This window comes from Coturnix japonica, chromosome 2, assembly GCF_001577835.2.
Source record: "Coturnix japonica isolate 7356 chromosome 2, Coturnix japonica 2.1, whole genome shotgun sequence".
NCBI lineage: Eukaryota > Metazoa > Chordata > Aves > Galliformes > Phasianidae > Coturnix > Coturnix japonica.
The window spans coordinates 28,467,224-28,478,290 of record NC_029517.1 but is presented as its reverse complement, the minus strand read 5'-3'; the positions used below and the strand labels follow the sequence as shown (position 1 = coordinate 28,478,290).

The window sequence follows — 11,067 nt, the reverse complement described above, 5'->3', positions numbered from 1 at the left end:
TGCAGCCCTCTATGCCAGTCCTTGCCTGAAAGCCCTGGTCTTGGTCCCCATCTAATAAAGTGACAGTGAGGGTCCAGCCTGTATGGGCTGAGTAGGGGATTGCAATGCCTTTATCCTTTATTTCATTGAAATAACTGTGCTGACACGCTTAGCTTTCTATATCTTACTAGAAGTTGGCTCCTCTTGAAATCTGAGACATTAAATTCAAATCATTTGAATGAAATGGGCAGGCAGTAATGTAAAGTAGGAGTTTAATACCAATGAAACCATCATGATGTATTGTGTCTCATCTAAACACATTATTGTTCTCGAAGGACTCTATAAACATTAACAACTGAATGACGTTTTAACCTCTGTTTTACAAACGGAGGTTAAAATTAAAAATGAAAAAGGGTTATACTTTTTTTTCTAAATTGCATCTTACTGGTAAGTTTGATAGGGGAGCAATTGGCCTGGCATGAACAGTATCATATTTGTCGTGGCTTTTAAAGTGTATCCAATTACATTTTGAGTGATAAACTAATGCTGCTAACCAGGTTAGTGCAGCACAGCCGGTCCCTGAAATGTTTTAGTGAACTCTGCTTGCTTAATCCAATAATCTCTAATCCATAGTGTGGGAGAAATGTTTCCATCAGGAAAGAAGTAACTGTATCATGTAATTCAAAAGGTTAGCCAGGCCTGCCTCTGCAGTATGGTCTCAGGAGGACACTGTGTACCAATCATGTCCGGCTCTTGGCTATGATGAGACCAAATCTCAGGGTATTTGCTGCAGAGCTCTGTTCTGCTGTTGGCACTGTGGTCAGATTAATTCCCCTTTTGTCACGCTAATGTTAATAACTTCTTACACAGGACTGTAAATGGTATATGTTGTCCCTTGTCTTTTGCGATTCACAAAGCAAGACTGGAATAAAACTTCTGAATCTAAATGCTCATGACATTGCAGCTCGGCAGAGAAGGACCTGAGGGTCCTGATGGACCAAAGACTCAACATGAGCCAGCAGTGCGCTCTGGCAGCCTGGAAAGCAAATGGGATCCTGGGCTCCATCAGGAGAGGGGTGGTCAGCAGGGATAGGGAGGTGATTGTCCCTCTCTACTCGGCTCTTGTGAGGCCCCATCTGGAGTACTGTGTCCAGGTGTGGAGCCCTCAGTACAAAAAAGACATGGAGATTTTGGAAAGGGTCCAGAGGAGGGCCACAAAGATGATCAGAGGGCTGGAGCACCTCCCCTATGAGGACAGACTGAGGGAGTTGGGCTTGTTCAGCCTGGAGAAGAGAAGGTTGCAGCCTTTCAATACCTGAAGGGAACTTACTCCCAGGAGGGGAGTAAGCTCTTCGAAAGGGCTGACAATAGCAGGACAAGGGGAAATGGTTTTAAGTTAAAGTGGGAAGATTTAGGTTGCATGTTAGGGGGAAGTTCTTCACTAGGAGAGTGGTTAGGCCCTGGAACAGGCTGCCCAGTGAGGTTGTGGATGCCCCGTCCTTGGAGGTGTTCAAGACCAGGTTGGACGGGGCCCTGGGCAACCTGATCTAGTAAATGTGTGTGTTTGGTGGCCCTGCCAGGCAGGGGGGTTGGGACTACATGATCCTTGAGGTCCCTTCCAACCCGGGTCATTCTGTGATTCTGTGACATCACCATGACATGCACCCATTATGGGAACTACTGCCATGCTATTGATAGACCTGTCATTCTAGCTTTGTGTCTTGATCTCTGGAGCCTGGCTCTGCTCACCCTTCTCCTCAAGTCACTCCCGTGTTCAGATGAGACCACACTTTTGCAGCTTCCCCATTGTCTGTCTGCAGAGCTTCTGCCTCTTGTAGGCAAGGTGCATGTTTGGGAGGAAGAAGGTTAGGAGAGCTGTGGGTCCTTGGGGCAAAATAAGAGGGCAGGAGGGGGTTGTGCTGAACTTTGGTAATGTCTCTGGTACAGTCCAGATTTTGCCATGAAACAGAGGCTCATGAGGGAGCTCTCATCTCACTGAGGCTGGAATGCAGGGAGAGAAGTCCTTCCTGTGCCAGGCCATTTTCCTTTGAAAGCAGAGTGATCCTCTCCAAAAGATTTGATGTTACAGCAGTGCTTAGCAGTTTTACAGTACTGTTCTTGGCAGCCCTGTAGTGAAAGATTCAAATGCCCTGGGTTGGCTTTTGTGGCAGGTTGTGTGCCCTCTGCTTGTGCTGGTGTGAATGACTGATGGATGTGTTTGGTGCTGCTGTGCATAGCGCTGACAGTTCCGATGAAGCACTGAGGTCAAACAGAAAATCATGGCTCTAGGGAATGGCAACAGGCTTAGTTCAGCATATTTGGACTGAAGCAGAGCTGGCACGTTTGGAAAGAAAGAAAGATTGCCCAGGTGAGGCTCTGATTACATATTTAACAGTCAGTGCTTTTAAAGCCAGTTCTCCTCTCGAGTTTGTGATCAGTTCAAATTCTGTGGATTAGAGAAATACGAGCCAACATGTCTCAGCAGAGAACAAAAAGATCAATGACAAGCACTCCCATCAGACACAACTGGATGACTGAGAGTATGACATCAAAGATGAAAATAGATGCTTGGCTGGGATTGGTGTTAAAATAGGGATTATCAGCAGGTTTGCCTCTTTGCAAAGCACTATGTATGGGTCTCAGTTACATTAACTAGCAAAGTGGCAAAATGCTTTCCAAATTATAGTGTTTCTGATTCATTTTTAACTTAGTCCTTGCTGGACATTGAAAAATACACATACCTCAAGGCTGTTCTTCATTTATCCCAGACCTGTTCATTTTTGCAATATACCTGCATGTAAAAATCTTAACTGTGTTATGGCAGAAGAGAAGCCAGAACAAGCCACAGCACTGACACTCCCAAGGGACACAAACTTTAAGCACAAGATGAGTTTATCACCACATTAGCTGGGACACCTCACTGAAAGCATTAAGGAGATCAAATAATGCTTGTTTCCTTGTATTGTCAGGAATACTGGGACAACTTAGACTTGCTGAAGTCAGCACTTTGGCTTTGAACTGGTACATTTTTAAGTGTTACTGGTCTCCATTGGAGAATTCTCCTGCTGGCTGCCAGTGGTCTGTTCTGTGTAAAGCCTCCTTGTCCCCCCTTTGTGAGCCCTTCTGAGCTGTGCCAAAGTGTGGTCTGAACTCTGTCTGAATGATTTCCTTGGGTTTGAAGTATTTCCAGGGTGCCCCTTCCTGAACAATTTATTAGAGGTCCTTCTGCTTTCTTGGCTTGGAGAGTTGTTTTACTGTGCTGGATCAAGGCTTTCTCAGTGCTGTTTTCTCAAGTCCAAGTGCCCCTTTCACATGGCTTTATTTCCTTTTTCTTAACAACATTTTCCCTGTTTTTCCCCCATCATGATTAAGACTTGTGCCTTCGGTGTTAATGGAGGGCAGGCTTACAGCTCTATGAACTGTGGCTTACAATGCCCCCTGCTATTCCAGATTTTCTCTTCTGGTAGATGTCAGTTGAATTAGAGAGTTCAAGGCAAGGATAAAAGAGTCTAAAATTGGTTTATTTGTTATTTGCTGGTTCATGATGTGAGTTTGCTTCCTTTTTTCATCAAAGATTAAAGTCGGAACACCCTGGACCACAAAATAATTAACAAGTGAAGCCTCATCAGATGATTTTTTTCCTCCGTGTAACAGCTGTGTTTACTGTTTAATTTTTGTTGCATGATAACCCAGGCAAGGACACTTACCAAGCAATGCACTCCCTCACTGAATTTCATGCTGTTTGTTTGCTCTGTTGTAGCACAACTCATGTGTATCCTAGCAGTGAGGTTTGGGACAAGATGGGTTAATGACCAAACGCAGCTTTGCCCTGGCAGCACGGGTGGGAAGTACCTTTAGTCAATTTGTCATCGTTCCTTCGTCAGCACTTCCATTCTAACTCATCGTGGAATAGCTTATTGTCAGAGCCAGCCGAAGGAGGTGATTATGACAAATGGTTGTAAATATTCTGAAAATAATCTCCTTTTGGAATGGGCAAAACAAACACTAGAAGAAGAAAAGCAGAGAACTCCAGATCCCTGTCTGGCTCATCCTGCCCCCATCCCGTGGGTGAGATGAGGTTATTTCTGCTACAGGACACATTGCAGAAAGTAATTTAGTTGGTCATTAACATCTGTCCTACACTGAATACATCTCTTGTATTTTGTTAATGTTTGGAACTAATTCCAGGCCTTCAATTTAGCTTTTCCACTCTGAAGAATAATAAATATTTAGACTGCCTACAATTCCTGCCCATTTCCCAGGGAAAAAAAAATCATAGAATCACATTTGTATGTGTATTTGAGCCAGTTCAGTAACTATCCTAGTGCAGGCTGTAATAGTATGTCAATAGGGCAGCAGAGCACAGCAGGGCTGTGTTTGCAGCAGCAGGATTTAGGAGCTGGCGTTGCTGTCTGCAACTGGAGCCCTCAGATGCAATCTTCTCCTTAGAACAGAACTCCTGGTAGAAACCTGGAAGAGAAGAGAATCCTACCCTGGTATCTCCTGTTGGCGATGGCCCTGTGCCTGAGTGCAAGGAAACAAGTATTATTTGATCTCCTTAATGCTTTCAGTAAGGTGTCAAAGCTGATGTGGTGATAAGCTCGTCTTGCGCTTCAAGTTTGTGCCTCTTGTGAGTGTCAGTGCTGTGGCTTGTCCTGGCTTCTCTTCTGCCATAACATGATAAAGATTGTAACTCACAGCTATATCGCAAAAATGAACAGGTCTGGGATAAATGAAGAACAGCCTTGAGATATGTGTATTTTTCAGTGTCCAGCAAGGACTAAGTTAAAAATGAATCAGAAACACTGTAATTTGGAAAGCATTTTGCCAGTTTGCTAGATAATGTTACTGACAATAAGACAAGAGTTTAGTTCTTGTTCAACAACGAAACAAAACAGACAAAAAAGACTGGCTCAGCCGTCTGTGGGGAAAACCCCTTATAGGGCAACAATTTCAATGTTTGGGCTTTTTTTTCTTGTGGCAGCACACTCAGAAATAGCAGAACTGCCTTCATGGTGATGTTGTGTTCTCCCGTCAGTTAAGGGAACTTATAGCCTCTGCACCCCAGCAGTCCACGTGCTTATAGTTCTATATATACATTTTTAAACAAGTCACATTTTTCCAATCCAAATGCTGCCTGGAATGGGATGCCTTCAAGGAAACAATATATGAGTCATCCTCAAGAGATGTGCAGTTGAGGCACCTCCTTTGAAACAAAGTCATGTACATTCAGCTAAAATATCCAATTATAAACACTATTATGTTACTTACATAATTGCTCAATGGCCTTAGAAGCGATCTGTTTCTTTAATGACAGTAAGAATTAGTGTTGACTTGTTGTTGTTAAAAGTTAGAATAACATTACATGAAGATTAAAATGCCATTTCAATGATAGTTTGTTCTGGATTATGTTAAGAAAAGAAGCACGAGCCTGTGATCATTTAAAACTTGTATAACTTTTATGCCTTATTAAACACCTCATGCTTAAATGTCTGAACGTAAAATATACTGTCTGAGAAAGACTGGCCCTTTTGGGTTTCAGTGCATTTAACCATATCTAAATTGTCTGCATGCTGTCAGGACAAACACAGTTTAAAAAAATAAAGCAACAATTTATTGGCTAATACACTCACACAATAGCCAGGATCTAACAAGCTACCAGAGTTCACATGCTTACATCCTTCAGAAGGCACCAAAGAGTCCGTGCAGCACCAAGCAGGAAGGCTGGGCTGGACTCTGCTGCTTTCTGTGCTTTCTGATCGCCAAGATCATGGAGCTGCTGTCTTCTACTGAGCCTTCCAGTAACAGCAGTAACTCCCTGTTCCCAGTCTTTAATATTTTATGCCTTTTTTTCCTCTTAACCCCTCTTGGGGCTCTCAGCTACCTCCATTCAACCCATCCCATCCCTGCAACACCTCAGTAATTTTACTTTCCCTTACTTTGACTGGACCTTCTCAGCTTTTGGCTACAACCTTGTGATCCTTTCAAAGTGGGAGCCAAGATTGTGCAGCTGGGCTGTATCAGAGGTAGACCTTGGCATACACTCAGTAAAACTGATGCTAACTGAAGAGGTGGCAGAGGAGGTGACAGAGAGCAGGCTGCGGGGCGCATGAGATACACTGATCCATCTGGACACAAGCCTGGGTAATGTTAAGCGAGTGCATGTTGCAAGGATGCTGGGAACAGTACTGCTGCTTTCTACAGCATGTGTTATTGCCACTTCAGGAAATAATCCAAAATCCAATCAAATTAATAATGAATTTATAAATACCTGAAGGTCAGACACACTTTGGTGTCTTACTTTGTCAGTCATGGCAATGCATTGGTATTTCCCTAGTAGCAGATACAGCTGCATAGATATAATGGGGCAGTCCCTGCTTTCCGTCAGGCAGCAGGGGGGCTGTGACAGTCTCCAAACCACTTTTATCTGAACTACTGAAATAATTCTTGCCACCCCCCTCCTGCCCACAAACCATATGATTGTCAGATCCAAGGCCAAATTCATGTTGTTGTGAACAGCTGCAAGTCCACTGACGTCAGCAGAGATGTAACCACTCAGTAGAACAGCAAGTCCAGCCCAGGGTGGTATTTTGGATGAATTTCAGAGGAACAATTGTGCTCAATCCATCTGACATTCTCCCGAAGTTTTCTCAAGCTGGGTGGATTTTCCATGTTCTGTGCAGCCCTGGCTCATGCTGTCAAGTGGCTGTGGTACTGCAGTGCTGTGCAAGTGATGCTTACAGCTCTCTACATTGTGAAGCAGGTAAGCCTACTACATCCTGGAAATGAAACTCTTTACAGGTGAAATGAGGCTTTGGAACTCAAGGGCCTGAGAAACATGACATCTCACTATGAAGGAACTGTGAAGCATAACAGGGAGGCTCAGGACCTACATGGCCAGCAAAAGGCATGGTTGTGATGCTCAAAGGGACTGTTCTAACTACCTTAATCCTGCGGGATGGATCTCCTCTGGCTTGGTCTTGCAGAGTTTCTAAAAACATCAGTCTCATTGACATAGACCTTGAGTTACAGGGATCCATGTGAAGTGGAGAGCCAGCCCTGCAGAAGGTCAAGCTTAAGAACAGACACTGAAGATCACAAGGGATTTTTTATTTTTTTTTTAATGTTCTGTTAAGAAAGGAAACTGTAAATGGAAATCTCCATTCCTGTAGGGCTTGAAGGAAGGCAAATATCTCTAACAGCTTTTGCACCAGCTGATGTACCTGAATTACAATGGGCAAGTTGTCTGAGTTTTGGCACAAGAAATTACTTCTAAACGGTTTTGTCTGCTGTAGATGTGGTTGTACTGGCATTTGTATAAGTAAGAAATTCAGATAGAATAAGAATATTCAGTCTTAGTCTTCCTTTAAGTTATAAGATGAAGTATTAACACATGACTAAGGTAGACAGGCTGACATGTGCAAAGCAGAATTGATTTTTCCACAGCCACGATGGCATTTAGGCTGTTCTGTGACCTGAGCAGTGTCAATGATGGCTGGTTTGGGATGGTCACAGTGGGCAACTGATGAAAATGAAGAGATGTAATAATACGCTTAGCACTGGGATGCAACAGTTCGATGAAAGGTAAATATCTGAATCATGGAGAGAAAATAAGTTGTGTGCAGGCTGAATTCTGGATGTCTCTGGCTTATACTGGGGCTATGGGAAGGGCAGACAATGAGCACACAGTTGGTTCCCACACAAGGTCAGCCAGGCTCAAGTGAGAGATAATGCACAAAGGCAGCAGCCTCAGGGACCTTACAAGCAGTCTCCAAGGAGAAACAACCTTCAGAACTTGATGATCAAAAGGAGTCAAAACACTTATAAAACCTTTGAGAAGAGGTGGAAGGGGAAGATTGCTTATCATGAGCATGGGACAAACTGATAGAGGCAAGAGGAGGGAGGTTGCAGAAGGGATTAAAATAAATCCAATCCTCCTAGATCAGGAGGATGGCAAGCCCAACTACTGTATGTTTGGACAGTTTCAGTGTTTTAGAGATACGGTTTATCTGAAGGATTTCATATGCAAGTAAATGTTAACATTTAAATTGGCCATTCTTTGGCACTGTCATTGACACTGGGGAAAACAGAGATAGTTGTGTATGAAAGACTGGGGAAGTCATAATTAATAGTCTGGAAAGTGAAGACAGGGCCCAGACTGAAAGCAGAAGAATCATGTTTCAGCACACAGAGAAACAAAATTCAGCTAGAGGCTTTGGATGTGGGAAGAAACCTACTGAGGCTGGTGAGAGGCATTCTTCAGGTATAGCAATGCTAAGAAGCCACTTTTTCTTTCAAAATAAATTTGGAGTTTTTTCTTTCCTTTCTACTCTCTTTCCTGCTCCATATCTGTGACTTTAGCTTTCTCTGTCTTTATGACACGTTTAATCTTCCTAAGGGTAGTGTTTTATGCAGTGAGATGTGCACTGATAGCTCTTGTACTCCAGCGAGTTGGGAAATGTCCTGTAAAGGCATTCATGTTTCCTAAAATTGTAATTTAACTTAATTGTTGCTGGAGTGAAGTTGTTTGAAGAAGTCTTTTGTAAGATCCTTTTGAACATTACTTTTGAACAGCGGTACATCATCACTGTGGGAGTGGTGCTCCCTTTCAGTTGTGTGGCTCCTACCTTTCAGCACACTCCAGGCTGCCAAGCGCTAACAGCACGTTTCTGGCGTGCCAACCCTAATACCATTGTAGATGGCTTCTTTTAGCAGCAGCCATCTGCTGCCAGATTACTTTGCCAGTCCTTTTTTATTTCTAGGCAGCTTGAAATCCAGGACAGGCGTGCTCAAGAGGTTTGGCAGAGGGCATGTCAGGCTTGCCAGTTCACAGACGGTTCAACAGCTCAGCACATGCAACATGCAGTGCTCTTCCTCTCTGTGCTAACAGCCATAGGCACTGCTTCTTCACTGCCGGTAAGTCACCAGAGACTAATTTTGCAGTTTGGGTCCCTGAGTGTACCTTTGCCTGTTGCTGAGCCTGAGTCACAGGGCTTCACCCTCTGAGCTCCCAGCAATCCCCATTCTGGACTGCCCCAGTGCTCTCATTCCTTTCATCATTGATACCAGTTGCAATGATTCCTTCATGTTCTTCTATCCTCATCTCTCTTTATTATTCCAATGAATTTCCTTCTTATGGGAAAATGTCCTGACTTTGTGTGGATTTTCTGAAGAATTCATAAGTTCCTGGACACCTACTCGTCTGCATGACTCTGTTATAGTTGCTATTTCTACGCTAGAAGGAAAGGGAGGTTCCGGAGACAAACAACCTCATTTTGTTGAATTAAAGCCTCTTTTTGGGTTTTCTGGTAAGTCTGGGTTTGTGCAATGTTGAGCTGAAAGTTTATATTGTTAGGTTTCCTGGCATAATCTAGCCCAGCATGTTCACTTCTTTCCCAGGAAATCCTTCCAGAAACAAACTCAGTAGCAGCCAAATGCTGCCTCTCTATCTCAGGCACTACAACGTCATCCTCCACTCTTCTCCATAAACAAGGGCTGAGCAGTGTGAAGAAAAGGACAATAGATTGATACAGCATGTGCCCTGCCCCTTGTAGGTGCTGGGATAAGATGCCAAAGTGAGGCTGTGGTCTCACACCAATGAACAGCTTTAAAGGAAAGCGAATGTCCTCCCATTCAGATTTTTTTTTTTTTTTTTTAGAAAGCATCTTGCACACTTGGCTACTCCACTTCCATTTGAACAAATTGCAGAAGCTCCCTACCAACCAAAGAAGTTGCATGTGGGACTTTAGAAAGCATTCAGTCTTAATTCTTATTTTCAAGCATTGTAACTATACATTTGCATTTGCAAATATGAAGTGAAGCTGTAGCAAGAATACAATTTTCTTTAATGTAAATGTACAGTAGTTTTATTGTGGAGAAAATTAAACACTTCATTTAAACACTGTCTTACATAACAAATCGCTAATATCTCATCTGTTTTGACAAACCTGTGTTTCAGAGTGCCACACTGACATATCCTTCTACGATTAGTGTTTGTTTTTATCTTTCAGGTGGTATTTAACAAGTTTATTTCCTTTTCATCTGAGCATTTAAAATATCTGGCTGAGTCAGTTTTATTCACAAATCACAGACAAGGTTTGAATCATTTCCTCTCATTGTTTTTGTTTTGTTTTTTAATCATGTTTTTCTTGAGGTACAATTTAGGGTAGCCAGAACAATGACATTCTCATATTGTTTTCCATATATTTCAACACCCTCCCGGACAGACAAATCTGTGTTCAGCCTCATCCCTCCAGTAGATGTCATCACGACAATGGAAAATATTACTGGAGATGCTGGTGATGAGATGTCCTGTGACAGGGGAGGAGAAAAGCTTTACTTCAGTAGACTTTGTTTCTGTTAAGATGATAGTTCTCTAAGTAGTTCACATTTAGAGAGAGCATTTCACTTTTATAATGCATGGCGACCATCTAAACACAGTCATCAGCCAGGTCACAGGGCTGTGGTGTGTGGCAGTGGTGTTATACACTTGGAAGGTCACAAATACAGAAGTATATGTGCAGAAGTGCTTGCGCAGTACTCAGTTTGTCAGCTGCTTGGGTGTGGGTTTTTTTTGCAGCAGTTATATGACTTCTTTCTTTTGGCATCTCTTCCTCAAAGCCATCACACACTTACTCTTTTATATATATATATTTCTTTTTTTTCTTTTCTTTTTTTTTTTTTCCCCTACATCCTCCTTGAAAGTAATTACCCCAGAGGAAAACCAAAATCCTCCTACTTCATTTCTACCACCAGTGAATCTTCACACCTGTCAGCCCCTGACCTGCAGGGCATCCCATTCATTCTAAGATTCACTGCTTCTTGAGTGAGTGATGTGTCCTACTATGGTTATTTAGTGGTGAGTAAATCCACAACCCTACAGTATAACTGGCTATAATTTTAATCTGTCAAACAGAGAGCAAGTCCCCTAGAAAGGCAAGAGGCAGGTGACATGCACAAGGGCTGTAGGGCTAGGACACATGCATAGAGAAAAGAATTAGAAAAACATATTGAAAACATGTTTAGCTATTGTCAAATGCTGGACTGATTTTCTCAGGCAATAGCACCTAAGATCAGGACGTCCTGGCG

General features: G+C 42.8%; 1 protein-coding gene across 1 annotated transcript in view; it reads left to right on the top strand.

Moving 5' to 3' along the window:
- The first annotated feature begins 6,522 nt into the window (after positions 1-6,522).
- Positions 6,523-11,067, top strand: part of FAM126A (family with sequence similarity 126 member A) — a 44,174-nt gene continuing 39,629 nt past the window's right edge. Inside the window, exons 1-2 of the mRNA XM_015853686.2 lie at positions 6,523-6,742; positions 8,742-8,895. The gene's annotated coding sequence lies outside the window, so the exon portion shown is untranslated. The remainder of the gene's footprint in view (positions 6,743-8,741; positions 8,896-11,067) is intronic.